Source organism: Montipora capricornis, chromosome 14, assembly GCF_036669925.1.
Source record: "Montipora capricornis isolate CH-2021 chromosome 14, ASM3666992v2, whole genome shotgun sequence".
Taxonomy (NCBI): domain Eukaryota; kingdom Metazoa; phylum Cnidaria; class Anthozoa; order Scleractinia; family Acroporidae; genus Montipora; species Montipora capricornis.
Window position 1 is genome coordinate 13339919 of NC_090896.1, and position 5057 is coordinate 13344975.

Below are 5057 nucleotides of genomic sequence, written 5' to 3' on the forward strand. Positions count from 1 at the left end.
CTAAAACGAACGTTTGAACAATTTTGCACTGGCACTGTTATTTTAACTTTTTTAAAATTTGGTCATGATAAACTTTTTGCTGTTTTTACTGGAAAACTGCTGCAAACACTGCAAAATAGCAGTTTTCATAAAACGTGTTATTTAGAGGCTAAAACGAACGTTTTGCACAATTTTGCACTGGCACTGTAATTTTAACTTTTTTAAAAATTGGTCATGATAACGTTTTTGCTGTTTTTACTGGAAAACTGCTGCAAACACTGCAAAATAGCAGTTTTCATAAAACGTGTTATTTAGAGGCTAAAACGAACGTTTTGCACAATTTTGCACTGGCACTGTAATTTTAACTTTTTAAAGAATTGGTCATGATAAACGTTTTTGCTGTTTTTACTGGAAAACTGCTGCAAACACTGCAAAATAGCAGTTTTCATAAAACGTGTTATTTAGAGGCTAAAACGAACGTTTTGCACAATTTTGCACTGGCACTGTAATTTTTAAAAATTGGTCATGATAAAGTTTTTGCTGTTTTTACTGGAAAACTGCTGCAAACACTGCAAAATAGCAGTTTTCATAAAACGTGTTATTTAGAGGCTAAAACGAACGTTTTGCACAATTTTGCACTGGCACTGTAATTTTAACTTTTTTAAAATTGGTCATGATAAACGTTTTTGCTGTTTTTACTGGAAAACTGCTGCAAACACTGCAAAATAGCAGTTTTCATAAAACGTGTTATTTAGAGGCTAAAACGAACGTTTTGCACAATTTTGCACTGGCACTGTAATTTTAACTTTTTTAAAAATTGGTCATGATAAACGTTTTTGCTGTTTTTACTGGAAAACTGCTGCAAACACTGCAAAATAGCAGTTTTCATAAAACGTGTTATTTAGAGGCTAAAACGAACGTTTTGCACAATTTTGCACTGGCACTGTAATTTTAACTTTTTAAAAATTGGTCATGATAAACGTTTTTGCTGTTTTTACTGGAAAACTGCTGCAAACACTGCAAAATAGCAGTTTTCATAAAACGTGTTATTTAGAGGCTAAAACGAACGTTTTGCACAATTTTGCACTGGCACTGTAATTTTAACTTTTTTAAAAATTGGTCATGATAAACTTTTTGCTGTTTTTACTGGAAAACTGCTGCAAACACTGCAAAATAGCAGTTTTCATAAAACGTGTTATTTAGAGGCTAAAACGAACGTTTTGCACAATTTTGCACTGGCACTGTAATTTTAACTTTTTTAAAAATTGGTCATGATAAACGTTTTTGCTGTTTTTACTGGAAAACTGCTGCAAACACTGCAAAATAGCAGTTTTCATAAAACGTGTTATTTAGAGGCTAAAACGAACGTTTTGCACAATTTTGCACTGGCACTGTAATTTTAACTTTTTTAAAAATTGGTCATGATAAACGTTTTTGCTGTTTTTACTGGAAAACTGCTGCAAACACTGCAAAATAGCAGTTTTCATAAAACGTGTTATTTAGAGGCTAAAACGAACGTTTTGCACAATTTTGCACTGGCACTGTAATTTTAACTTTTTTAAAATTGGTCATGATAAACGTTTTTGCTGTTTTTACTGGAAAACTGCTGCAAACACTGCAAAATAGCAGTTTTCATAAAACGTGTTATTTAGAGGCTAAAACGAACGTTTTGCACAATTTTGCACTGGCACTGTAATTTTAACTTTTTTAAAAATTGGTCATGATAAACGTTTTTGCTGTTTTTACTGGAAAACTGCTGCAAACACTGCAAAATAGCAGTTTTCATAAAACGTGTTATTTAGAGGCTAAAACGAACGTTTTGCACAATTTTGCACTGGCACTGTAATTTTAACTTTTTTAAAAATTGGTCATGATAAACGTTTTTGCTGTTTTTACTGGAAAACTGCTGCAAACACTGCAAAATAGCAGTTTTCATAAAACGTGTTATTTAGAGGCTAAAACGAACGTTTTGCACAATTTTGCACTGGCACTGTAATTTTAACTTTTTTAAAAATTGGTCATGATAAACGTTTTTGCTGTTTTTACTGGAAAACTGCTGCAAACACTGCAAAATAGCAGTTTTCATAAAACGTGTTATTTAGAGGCTAAAACGAACGTTTTGCACAATTTTGCACTGGCACTGTAATTTTAACTTTTTTAAAAATTGGTCATGATAAACGTTTTTGCTGTTTTTACTGGAAAACTGCTGCAAACACTGCAAAATAGCAGTTTTCATAAAACGTGTTATTTAGAGGCTAAAACGAACGTTTTGCACAATTTTGCACTGGCACTGTAATTTTAACTTTTTTAAAATTGGTCATGATAAACGTTTTTGCTGTTTTTACTGGAAAACTGCTGCAAACACTGCAAAATAGCAGTTTTCATAAAACGTGTTATTTAGAGGCTAAAACGAACGTTTTGCACAATTTTGCACTGGCACTGTAATTTTAACTTTTTTAAAAATTGGTCATGATAAACGTTTTTGCTGTTTTTACTGGAAAACTGCTGCAAACACTGCAAAATAGCAGTTTTCATAAAACGTGTTATTTAGAGGCTAAAACGAACGTTTTGCACAATTTTGCACTGGCACTGTAATTTTAACTTTTTTAAAATTGGTCATGATAAACGTTTTTGCTGTTTTTACTGGAAAACTGCTGCAAACACTGCAAAATAGCAGTTTTCATAAAACGTGTTATTTAGAGGCTAAAACGAACGTTTTGCACAATTTTGCACTGGCACTGTAATTTTAACTTTTTTAAAATTGGTCATGATAAACGTTTTTGCTGTTTTTACTGGAAAACTGCTGCAAACACTGCAAAATAGCAGTTTTCATAAAACGTGTTATTTAGAGGCTAAAACGAACGTTTTGCACAATTTTGCACTGGCACTGTAATTTTAACTTTTTTAAAAATTGGTCATGATAAACGTTTTTGCTGTTTTTACTGGAAAACTGCTGCAAACACTGCAAAATAGCAGTTTTCATAAAACGTGTTATTTAGAGGCTAAAACGAACGTTTTGCACAATTTTGCACTGGCACTGTAATTTTAAGTTTTTTCAAATTGGTCATGATAAACGTTTTTGCTGTTTTTACTGGAAAACTGCTGCAAACACTGCAAAATAGCAGTTTTCATAAAACGTGTTATTTAGAGGCTAAAACGAACGTTTTGCACAATTTTGCACTGGCACTGTAATTTTAACTTTTTTAAAAATTGGTCATGATAAACGTTTTTGCTGTTTTTACTGGAAAACTGCTGCAAACACTGCAAAATAGCAGTTTTCATAAAACGTGTTATTTAGAGGCTAAAACGAACGTTTTGCACAATTTTGCACTGGCACTGTAATTTTAACTTTTTTAAAATTGGTCATGATAAACGTTTTTGCTGTTTTTACTGGAAAACTGCTGCAAACACTGCAAAATAGCAGTTTTCATAAAACGTGTTATTTAGAGGCTAAAACGAACGTTTTGCACAATTTTGCACTGGCACTGTAATTTTAACTTTTTTAAAAATTGGTCATGATAAACGTTTTTGCTGTTTTTACTGGAAAACTGCTGCAAACACTGCAAAATAGCAGTTTTCATAAAACGTGTTATTTAGAGGCTAAAACGAACGTTTTGCACAATTTTGCACTGGCACTGTAATTTTAACTTTTTTAAAAATTGGTCATGATAAACGTTTTTGCTGTTTTTACTGGAAAACTGCTGCAAACACTGCAAAATAGCAGTTTTCATAAAACGTGTTATTTAGAGGCTAAAACGAACGTTTTGCACAATTTTGCACTGGCACTGTAATTTTAACTTTTTTAAAAATTGGTCATGATAAACGTTTTTGCTGTTTTTACTGGAAAACTGCTGCAAACACTGCAAAATAGCAGTTTTCATAAAACGTGTTATTTAGAGGCTAAAACGAACGTTTTGCACAATTTTGCACTGGCACTGTAATTTTAACTTTTTTAAAAATTGGTCATGATAAACGTTTTTGCTGTTTTTACTGGAAAACTGCTGCAAACACTGCAAAATAGCAGTTTTCATAAAACGTGTTATTTAGAGGCTAAAACGAACGTTTTGCACAATTTTGCACTGGCACTGTAATTTTAACTTTTTTAAAAATTGGTCATGATAAACGTTTTTGCTGTTTTTACTGGAAAACTGCTGCAAACACTGCAAAATAGCAGTTTTCATAAAACGTGTTATTTAGAGGCTAAAACGAACGTTTTGCACAATTTTGCACTGGCACTGTAATTTTAACTTTTTTAAAAATTGGTCATGATAAACGTTTTTGCTGTTTTTACTGGAAAACTGCTGCAAACACTGCAAAATAGCAGTTTTCATAAAACGTGTTATTTAGAGGCTAAAACGAACGTTTTGCACAATTTTGCACTGGCACTGTAATTTTAACTTTTTTAAAAATTGGTCATGATAAACGTTTTTGCTGTTTTTACTGGAAAACTGCTGCAAACACTGCAAAATAGCAGTTTTCATAAAACGTGTTATTTAGAGGCTAAAACGAACGTTTTGCACAATTTTGCACTGGCACTGTAATTTTAACTTTTTAAAAATTGGTCATGATAAACGTTTTTGCTGTTTTTACTGGAAAACTGCTGCAAACACTGCAAAATAGCAGTTTTCATAAAACGTGTTATTTAGAGGCTAAAACGAACGTTTTGCACAATTTTGCACTGGCACTGTAATTTTAACTTTTTTAAAAATTGGTCATGATAAACGTTTTTGCTGTTTTTACTGGAAAACTGCTGCAAACACTGCAAAATAGCAGTTTTCATAAAACGTGTTATTTAGAGGCTAAAACGAACGTTTTGCACAATTTTGCACTGGCACTGTAATTTTAACTTTTTTAAAAATTGGTCATGATAAACGTTTTTGCTGTTTTTACTGGAAAACTGCTGCAAACACTGCAAAATAGCAGTTTTCATAAAACGTGTTATTTAGAGGCTAAAACGAACGTTTTGCACAATTTTGCACTGGCACTGTAATTTTAACTTTTTTAAAAATTGGTCATGATAAACGTTTTTGCTGTTTTTACTGGAAAACTGCTGCAAACACTGCAAAATAGCAGTTTTC